The following is an 11,430-nucleotide window of genomic DNA, read 5'->3' as shown; positions in this document are numbered from 1 at the left end:
GGGACCTACAGGAGTACAAGCTGCTAATGTATGCTTCATCATAACAACCTGCAATAGACACTGGAACCCACAACCCTTCTACAGCTTTCTGCTGTTCATGGCAGAGAAAAAGGCATTGCGGTATTATTAGGATCCATCATGACAAATGATGGCAAAGCCAGCCAGCTTAAATCCTTTCATGAAACCTCACAGAACTAAACATTTGCTCCCCTGAAGCACTTAATTCTCAAAACTTCTCCACCCATAAGTATGCTTAGACTTTCTATGAGCAGAGGATTTTTATTATATAAAAATAATCACAGTCGGGAACTTGCACAAAAAATACCAGGAAAAAATAGAGACCAACTTTGACAGAAGCTCATCCACATCCAACTCCTTTTCTGTGATTTCCAGATGGCATCCATATTATCACTTGCTATGGAAGTCATGTTGATGGTGCCCTAAATGTCTCTGCCAATCGTCTCGCTGTGCTTGATGCTGATGTGGGCTTGTCCTAGTTAGAATTCTGGATGTTATAAGAAGAGATTTCCTAGGAGCATTTACTTCAGAATAATTCAACCTTTTTATTAGTCACCCTAGTGGTTTTCCATGTCCTCTCACTAAAAAATATGAGGTCTGCACTGAAAGCATGTATTTCTGGGACATTCTTAATTTATGAAGTTTGTTTGTTGCTTAGACATCATTGCTTATTGCCTATGCGGATAAGTCAAACTGTTTTCTTCCTTCTTATATTTCTGTAATACTTCTCTATGCAGTCAGGTGTTTTGGAATGCACACAGCGATACATTTTGATTTCTTTTCTTGAAGAACAAATTCCTTTTGCACTAAGTAATATTTTTAACAGACTGGGGCATTCAGAGCAATTAAGTCAAAGAAATCCAGCTACTTGCTATAGTTATCCTCTTCATGGCTAGGAGTGCAGAAATAATACTGCAGTAAGGGTGATGTGCATCACACTTCTAATTCTGGAAATTTTATCAGTGGCAGCTGCCACAGTCTGCGAGTATGACTTGCATCCAAACTAGTAAGTCCTACCAGCACCTAAGCTGCCATGTAGAGCCCATATGGAGACAGTCCATAAGTGGAAGGCCATCACTGAACCATGCATGTCAGCTCTATGAAGAAGCACTACAGTGTTGTATTGCTGGGCTGCTTATAGCGCTGTGCTCTTTATTGCAGTTGGAGTGTGGCCTGGGCACATCTGTGTAAGGTAGGTGTAGAAAACCATTTGAATCTGACAGGTTCAGGTTATTCATTTGGGTTCAGAGTCATGAGAAGTGTTTACATTGTCTCTGGACTTTGATCCCAAAAGCAATGTAGCTACATTCATACTGTGTGGCACCCAAGCCAGTAAGATGTGCATGAAACCAGCCCGTGTGTCTCTGCAGCTGCAGCACTCTTCTGTGTAAGACCAGTAGAAAGTGGAAAGCAGACTCTATACCTTCCAGCCACTCCTGGTAGCCTGCTTAGCGGCTCTGTACAGAGCTCAGGATGTTCTTTGGGGACTGCTTGTCTCTTTACCTGTTTTGCATTCATGAAGCTTGCTTTGGTCTTCTTTCTGCTGCTGCTTCCTGTTAAGCTGTTTTGCTATTGCTGTTATTCTCTCTGCTTTCTAAGTAGTTCCCTCATGTTTTCACATGTCTTGCTTTTTGCTGCTGCTGTTATGAAACCGAAGCTTCTCTGCAGTTGTAGCTGAAACATTGTTTCTGTATTTTACTGGTGGACTACTGGAAAGGTGTCTGTTGGCCCTCCCTGTTTAAATGCACTTCCAGTTACATGCTAGTAGCATCATGACCAAGTTCAGCAGCCAATAGGGCATGTACATTTGCCTGTAACTGTTAAGATTTTCCAGAAATGTCTTCTTGCAGCATTTGTTGGAGATTTTCATGGCATTTTATGTATCTGTAATAGAGCTCCATGAAGCAAATTCACACAGCAAAATCTGACTTAATCATTCACCATTTTGATTAGACTCAGAACCGGTCCAAACATGCCCAAGATTTTAAAGAAACCATCATTGCTATTTTGCTTTAAAATTGCTACCTAGGTGCTAGATGTCATCCCTAAAGGCCACAAGGAACACATGCTGTGGGAAGTTATAACAAGAACCTTCACTCACCTTTTCCAGTTTTAAAATAGTTTTTTAATACTGTATGTTTGCCATTTTTTTCTGATCTGGAAATAAACTCTAGTCATTCTTTCACTGAGGGGTTCTACCTGAGTCAATGTTTGCTCTGCTTCCAACAGCACTGAGACAGTGCTGACAGATTTCTGTCACAGGAGTTCTGGAAGTGGACGACGGTGATTTTTGTTCTGATGTATAATTTGCTTGAACTGAGCCATCTGCTAATAGTAATTTTAAGGATATTAAAAGCTCTCTATTTTACCAGACATTTTACTAGTTTCACTCATTAATCTCACATTGTTCCATTCAGTTTTTATTACTGATGTCATCTACAGGACTTTTCAGGACCTGGCTTTCTTCTGTGTTTTGGCAAAAAGCCATTGCATTCTTCAGATTAAGCTGATCTCTTGTTGAGGCTTTTGTTGAGATTGGCTCCCAGTATTTCTGTCATCAGTGTGACTTGCTTTATGCAATGGGAAATCCTCTGAGCATAGAGAAGTTGGATGCAGATGAAAATATTATGTCCGCCCTAGCAACAGAGCTACCTGGGGTTTATCACTTGGGATTGATCTGCTAAACATTATTATCCATTCCCAAATCCTCCCTCCTTGCCTGTGTCTTTTTGGGAATGCTGTGAGAGGTTGTGGTGGGTAAATTCTGGTTAGTCTCATAAGTTTCAGGGAAAATCATATAAGTAACTTGGATAAACATCCTCCCCCCCACTGGCTGCTCCCCACATTTAAACACTGGTGGTATTTCAGTCATAAATCACCTGGATTGTGCTGGTTTGGGCTGGGATACAGTTAATTTTGTTCATAGTAGCTGGTATGGGGCTATGTTTTGGATCTGTGCCAGAAACACTGTTGATAACACAGGGATGTTTCAGCTATGGCCAAGCAGTGCTCACACAGGGTCAGTGCCTTTTCTGCTCCTCGCCACACCAGCGAGGAGGCTGGGGGTGCACAAGGAGGTGGGAGGGGGCACAGCTGGGACAGGTGACCCCAGCTGAACCAAGGGATATCCCATACCTTAAGACATCCCGCTCAGCATATGAAGCTGGGGGAAGAAAAAGAACAAGGGGGAACGCTCAGAGCAATGGCGTTTGTCTTCCCAAGTCACTGTTACGTGTGATGGAGCTCAGCCTTCCTGGGGATGGCTGAACACCAGCCTGCCGATGGGAGGTGGTGAATGAATTCCGTGGTTTGCTTGGCTTGTGCGCGCAGCTTTTGCTTTATCTATTAAACTTTGTTTCAACCCAAAAGTGAGTTTTCTCACTTTTCCCCTTCTGATTCTCTTCCCAGTGCCACTGTGGGGGGAAGCGAGTGAGTGGCTGGGTGGTGCTTAGTTGCCGGCTGGTCACTGGATGAAGATTCCTAGTTCCTGCATCACCTGAATAAAAGGGCTAGTAAAACCTTCACAATTTCTATAATTTATGCATCTACAATTTATACGTCTCCAAAAGGATGCATTTGGTAAGCTCAGCAAAATGTGTAAGCCAGCTATACTGTAAAGCATAAAGCAAATACTAATTTGTCTGTATAACTGCAGTCATGATATAATGGAAATACTCCTTTTTCTATAGTCATGTGCTACATGCACAAGTTGTGGGACTATATTGCATGCAGGCATCATCCCAGCTAATGGAAAATGTTTGTGCAGTATAGAAGTGTGGGATTTGGTGCGGCTTAGTTGGTTTTAAAAGGAAAAATCATGAAGGATCTTCATCTCCAGCACAGTCCTCCGTACTAAAAAGAATGTACAGAATTCTGCTTTTTTGAACACACAGAGAATCAGACAAATTGACACAGTTTTCATCACCAAGGCCCTTATCACCAAGCACCCTACAAATACCTGTTCTCAGGATCACGCTGCTATTTTTGTTTAGACTGCTCTGAGGTCTGCCTACCTCTTTCACCATCTGGACTATCTCTCATCCTTCCAGATGCCACTGGATCAAAACAGTTCTTAGAAAGCCCATGGTAGTTCCTGAGAAACTTCTGAGCAGCTGTCATTTTTCTCTCTTTTAGGCAAGGATATTACCAGTGTTTTGGGTAGGAAGGTTGCCTTAATCTCTGCTGCCAGCTCAGACAAAGGAACTCGTAGATTTCTTGCAATTCTCTGAAACAAAAAATGAAGGTTGCTTTCAATTATTTCAACTTGTAATCATATTAAATCACCAATTTTCCCACAATTTAGCCTATTATATAGCAATTATGTCATTTGCTATATGTTCATTAGAAATTTTCAGCTCAAGGAAAAGCCCAGATTAATTTATTGTACTTCATTAATTCTTGAATGTCATCCTTACACAGTGTTTTCTGTTCTATGCCTGGAAATCAGATTCAAATCCTGCCACCACCATTGCAGCCCCAACTACACATTGCAATTCTATTACTCAGCTGAATAAAAAGAAATGCCCTTAACGATACTAACACTGTCACAGCTTAGAATGGGAAACCTCCCCAGCCCAATAGACAAGACATTCTCATTCCAGCAAAGCACCTGAAATTATTTCAGATTTGCTGATTAGCTGTACATCCAGGAGCTACTAACAGATTCACCCAAGCATGTCTGGAAATAATTGAAAACTATGTAGGCTCTTCTGCAGAGGTTCCAAACAGCATCCCCTGGAAACTTCGGAGGGCAATTCAAGTCAGTGAGACCTGGTGGAATTTTGTTACCCTTTGCACAGCTGCAGATGACTGCGGAGGTAGAAGGCAGTAGAGGATTGGGACCGGGTGACTGAGGCGTGTTTGGGTACTAGGACCACTGCTGCTCACTTGTTTCAAATAGGACAGGGAGTGCTCAGGGAGCTGTAGAAGAATGGCTGCAGAAGCATGGCCTTAGAATCTCTGAAGATCTGCACAATCCAGGCCTGGTATTAGAATAGGCCTGTAATCAGAATTGTACTGAAGTTGCTGCGCTGAAGTTAACACGAAAGGTAGCCTTGAGCTATTCTTGCATCCTGAGACCAAGTAATTATGTTGTGCCAACAGGCCGTGGCTGTAACAAGCTACAGCTGCTGGGAAAGCAAGGTGCAGGGCCAAGAAAGATAGGGACCGGTATGGGAAAATAGGGAGTAACAAACTACAAGGCTGAAGCACAGCAACACAATTAGCTACATGGATAGAATGCTTATTTTAGTCATGATAATTAGGGGTGTGAGAACCGCGCGCGTTTAGAGACTACTAACCAATTATATTTCTGCTTTACGAATATGCATGTGTATCGGTTCTATATAACTAGTGTTAGAAACTAATAAAGTTGAGCAAGATGCATAACTCATATTGAGCGTCTTCTTGACTCCGGTGAACCCTTCTTCCAACAGGGAGTATCATAATATCAAATCCTAGCCCTCTTATTAATTGCCTTCACTTGTATTAGATTCTTCTTAAACACAGACAGGCACAAGAACAAACACAGGCTTTTCATTTCTGACTGGTCGGTCTGCCATATGTGAGAAACAGTGGTCAAGGACTTGGTATCAGTGTGTCAGCTAACGCAAACCATTACGATCATGAAGCTATACAATTTACACTAGTTGAGGATCTCTCTGGAGCTCTTTCCTTCCCAGGTGAATGACGGGGCATTTCCTGTTGTGATACATGCCCTGGCATGCTGTGCTGCGTTTCTAGCAGTGAAAGTAACACTTTTGGTGATATGGAAAAAGCCTAGTGTGCACAGAGTAATGCTAGAAGATGCGAAGGGGTCCACGGCCAGTGGTGGATAGAGGTTGCAATGGGTACAGAATCACAGAATGGCTCAGGTTGGAAGCTACCACTGGAGGTCACCTGGTCCAAGCCCCCTCCTCAAGCAGCACCACCTAGAGATGCTTGCCTAGGACCATGTCTGAATGGCTTTTGAGTATCTACAAGGATGGAGACTCCACTACCTCCCTGGGCAGCCTGTGCCAGTGCTCCGTCACCCTCACAGTAAAAAAAGTGTTTCCTGATATTCAGAAGCCTCCTGTATTTCAGTTTGTACCTGTTGCCACTGGTCCTGGGCACCACTGAGCAGAGCCTAGCTCCATCTTCTTTACTGCTTCCATCAGGTATTTACACACATTGGTAAGATCCCCCCCAAGTCTTCTCCAGGCTGAACAATCCCAGCTCCCTCAGCCTTTCCTCATAGGAGAGATGCTCCAGTCCCTTAACCATCTTTGTGGCCCTTCATTGGACTCTATCCAGTATGTCCATGTCTTGCTCATACTGGGGAGCCCAGCACTGGACCCAGTACTCCAGATGTGGCCTCATCAGTGCTGAGTAGAGGGGAAGGATCACCTCCCTCAACCTGCTGGTAAGACTTCTCCTAATGCAGCCCAGGACATCTATTAGCCTTCTCTGCAGCAAGGGCACATTGGTGGTTCATGTTCAACTTGGTGTCCACCAGGACTCCCAGGGCCTTTTCTACAAAGCTGCCTTCCAGCTGGGCAGCCAGCAGCATACATTAGTGCATGGGGTTGTTCATCCCCTGGTGCAGGACTCTGCACTTGTTGAATTTCATGAGGTTCCTGTTAGCCATTTCTCCAGCCTGTCAAGGTCTCCCTGGATGGCAGCATGACCCTCTGGTGTATCAGCCACTCCTCCCAGTTTCGTGGTATCAGCAAACTTGCTGAGTGTACGCCTCCCTGTCTTCCAGATCATTAATGAAGATGCTGAACAGGACTGGACCCAGTGTTGATCCCTGAGGTACACCGCTAGTTACTGGCCTCCAACTAGGCTTTGTGCCATGCTCACCATGCTCTGGGCCTGTCTAGCGAGTTTTCAGTCCACCTCACTGTCTGCTTATCCACCCCATACTCCAAAAGCTTTTTCTATGAGTATCTTATGGGAAGCAGTCTTGAAAATCCTACTAAAGTCCTGGTAGACAATATCTACTGCTTTCCTTTTGTCTACCATGACTAGTACATGCATTAAGAAACTCTTGATTAAGACATTTTGAAAGTTAGATGCTCCACTATTTCATAGATTGAAAAGTTTTACAAAGAAAGCTTATATGGCCAGATCCATTTCTGAACAAGATAAATTTGCATTTAAATCCGAGAAGATTTAGATGGTCCTAAAAGCCCAGATATAAGGGGTTTTTTTCTGTATGAGGGAAGAAGATAGCTCAATATTCTAACAATTTGCTGTTGACAGTGAGATAGTGACACTGGATACAACATGATTTCTATGTTCTGTGACTGAGTCTTCCATTCAACCAAACAGCACTAGGTATTACAGCGCTACCACTCTGCCCTGATGGGATGCATCACATAAGCCTAAGATGAACCTCACAGTCTGTTACCCTCTATGTTATTTAATTTGTACCAAACTATGTAAATATCACACATCTCTTGCTTGTTCTTTGTTTTTTAAAAAAGGTCATCTTCTTTTCACATTTCTCTATGTGCTGGCTGCATTCTTTAAGGTCTCCAGTAAGCCCAGTATCTGCTTTCTATCTCTTTCTTTACCAACCATGTTATATATGTTTGTGGGGTTTGTTTTCTGATTTATAAAGAAAACTTTACAAGTCTGTAAGGTTTCAGCAATACGCATACCTGAAGGGTGACTGCTGGCACACCCCATCCTCCAAGGTCTGCAAGAAAAAGTTACACAGACAAGAGTTTTATCTAATAGTCTGCTGTGTAGTCAAAATAATGCTTTAGGGGCATGAAAACTGTGCGATGATCTTTTGCTGAAGCTGCTGATAATGGTGTAATTAGAAGACTGGCAGTATGCATTCTGTTTCAATAGACAACACCCTTGAGTAGAAATTTAACTGCATATTAAATCTTTGATTCAATAGCAAATTCCTCAAATTACCCCTACTGTCCTACTATCTTCTTTTGAGTTAGTCAGCTTGGTACCCTTACAATTTCTTTATCTGCACTCCTCTATCCTCTTTTTCCTTTAGGACTGCATCAAATCTTTACTGGTCTCGCACAAAAATCTGTTGGATCTGCAATTGACGACACTCTTAACTAAGGCTCTGAAATGTCTATTTAAACATATATCTAACTATCAGGAAATGCAAACCATTATAAACTGCATACTTAAAGTGAGTTTCTCCACCAAATGAAGAATTGAGAGTAAGACGTTACAGCATACTTTAAAAACTGTTGTAGCAGAAAGTTATCAGATGACCTCCTTCCTGTTAAGGATAAAGATCAGGTACATCATCTTCCTGTTGCTTGTCAGAGGTACTTGAGTGTATCTTTTGGTGTAAATCATGAGCTTGTAGCCCTCTCTGGTATTTAGTCACCAAGATTGATTTTTGCATGACCATAAAGGCAGGTCTTACTCTTTACTGATAGATCAGCACTCACATTATTATCTCTATCCTAAAGTTAAAGAGAAGTATAGCCACAACATATTTATGATAAATAAGTTTCCTGTAACTCCCTCCAGCTAATTATCAAATAATTATTTGTATAGATACACTGAATATGAAAAAAACTTAAGTTCTTCAGTACTTCTTTAAACAGTATTTTTAATATACTGTCCGTCCCTCCTGTGGAATTTATCCTATGCTTTGCTGCTAACAGATGTGACTGATGAAAGCTATGGGAGACCAGACTAGTCTTGTGTATGAAGCGTGACCCTCACATGGCTAGCTTGCCTGGTGGTCCATGCAGCCTGCCATGTTTCACCTCATGCATTCCTTCTCCTGCCTTAGAATCCTGCTTAACATTGGCTCATCAGCTGGGGCTGAGAAGCAAGGGAGAGATTGCCTGCTCAGAGAATTTTCTCTAAAGGACACACAGTTCGACAAAAGGCTTGCATTATAATTCCTCCTCCAATATGTGACTGGACACAGGTGTCTATATGACATTACAGAGAGGGACACATCTCCCAGATATGACCTAATCCTATAAGCAAGGGAGATCTTAGTTGAAATACATCTAGTTCATAGCAGTGTGACCTGGAAGGACAGCTGGGTGGGAAGTGAGAGTTACCACATGAAAATCAAGGCATATAAAGTAAACTACTAAGCTTCCTAGCATTAAATCTTATTTTAAGAAATAATTTACATTTACTTTTTGAGAGAGTCTTTGTGCCTTCTCCCTGCTCAGGTGAAATCAAATACCAAGCTTTGCTACTGTAAATTAGACAAAAAACAGAAATGAGGCTTATGAGAAAAAATAATAAAAAAAAGAAAGTAGCATTAAAGACTTTTATGACTGAGGCAGCACAGATGTTATACATTTGTCCCAGCCCTTGTATCCTGTTTTGAAAACCAGCCACAGATTTCTGATTCACCAGCCATGGAGGGTGTACTTTCATTGCCTGGGGGCTTTAGGGTATGTGGTTCTTCCCTCAGTTCTTGACACCTCTAAAGGAATGGATCAATGAACTGATCCAAGTTAAAACTCTGGCAAAACAGAAACAAGACTGTTTTTAACCTGGATCAATTCCCTGATTTGGGTCACCATGCTGATCCACAGACAGCACAGTTGAGGGTGTCGTGTGAGGGAAATGTGAGCAACTGGGAAGCAGGAAACCTTTCAGAAAGCGCTGTCACTAAAGCCCACGTTTCATGGCACTCAGCTTGTCACAAGGCAGCTGTTAAGTCCCTTCCCTGGGACCCCCAACATAAGAAAAATATGGACCTGTGGAAGTGAGCCCAGAGGAGGGCCATGAAGATCCGAGGCCTGGAGCATGTCTCCTATGAGACAGGCTGAGGGAATTGGGGCTGTTTAGCCTGCAGAAAGCTTTGGGGAGACCTTACAGCAGCCTTCCAGTACCTAAAGGGGGACTGCAAGAAAGCTGGAGAGGGACTTTTTACATGGGCATATAGTGAGGGACAAGGGAGAATGGTCTTAAACTGAAAGAGGGTAGATTTACATTAGGTATTAGGAAGAAATGCTTCACTGTGAGGGTGGTGAAACACTGGAACAGGTTGCCCAGAGAGATTGTGGATGTCCCATCCCTGGAAGTGTTCAAGGCCAGGTTGGATGGGGCTTTGAGCAACCTGGTCTAGTGGAAAGTGTTCCTGCAAACAGCAATGGGGCTGGAACCAGATGATCTTTAAGGTCCTTTCCAACTCAAACCATTTTATGATTCTATTATTCTTGCTGTGAAAATACTTTTGAAAATCTTAGTTGGTTTTTTTTTCCTTCTGGTGGAGTGCTGAAATGGGTGGCTGCCACACTCACTCCTCATACCACAAAGGGCACAGGTGACACAACATGCTCCAGTCATGCTGCAAAGCCACAAACTTCCCCTCTGAACAGTAATCGAAGTGGTAGCATGAGTATGCTTATTAAATATATAGGACTTAAGTGACAACCACAGTAACATTATATACAGAATACTTGAAGCTTTTAATATCTAATTAATTTGTTTAAATGTCATTCACAGTATTCCAACTATTAATTACTACTGTACATACCATTGCAGTGGCTACTGACTGTGTAGACCTTTAGTTAACATCTAAGACAACAAAACATTGTTTGGCTATGTCAACTAAAGAGTAAAAAGACTCCTGCTAATCTAAAGTAGGAAACACATACAATGTCAGAGGAGATGTAGGAGCACCAGTAAAGTTTTATACACTTTTCCTTTGAATGTTTAGTAAGTTAAGGCTTTATAAGAAAGAGCCCCTCTAAGCTGACGTTCATGATGAGCATCCTGCCTGCAGGTGCATTGAGGCCATCATGTCCTTGCAGTTCTGCATCTGAACCCCAAGGTAAGATTTAGCCTACCTGGGTAAAAACATACCAGTGTTTCTTAAGATGCTATAACTTTTAATAATTTCAAGGTTATTTTATTATTGTTAGGACTGTAAAATTATACTAATGACTGTATTTTTACATAATTCTTCACATTAAGTTGGTACATTAAATATATTTTAACTTTAACAGGACATTTCTGAGACCTTCTTTCTACCGCTGCTCCTGATCCGTTGGCTCCTCCTTTCATTGTGCCAATATAAATGTTTTAACAGAAAAGAGGAACTTTTGGCGGGGCAGATTACAGTTCAGTATTTGTTGATGAGATCAAGCAAGACAAAGCCCAACAACAAAGGCCAGGACGACTGCAGCGAAGCAGGGGCTGTTACAGGAATTGGTCAATAAATATTTCCCACCAATTTGGTTAGTTTCTCTCTAGAAGGAATCTCACAGCCAGCCTGTTGTTCTTGAAGCCCTATAGAACCATACGGAAGAACAAAAACAAGCAGTTTAAGCTGCTCAGTGAACGCTTGACATGGAACTAGGACAAAACTGGTTTCTTACTCCACCCCCGATGTGCACACTTGTGTCCTGCACACCCACTAACAGCGGTTCACCCAGCTGTGCAGGTTCAGGCAGGCAGGCACACAGC

The sequence above is a fragment of the Falco cherrug genome, chromosome 2 (genome assembly GCF_023634085.1).
Source record: "Falco cherrug isolate bFalChe1 chromosome 2, bFalChe1.pri, whole genome shotgun sequence".
Taxonomy (NCBI): Eukaryota; Metazoa; Chordata; class Aves; order Falconiformes; family Falconidae; genus Falco; species Falco cherrug.
The sequence above is the reverse complement of the archived record's forward strand: the minus strand, read 5'-3'. Positions refer to the sequence as shown.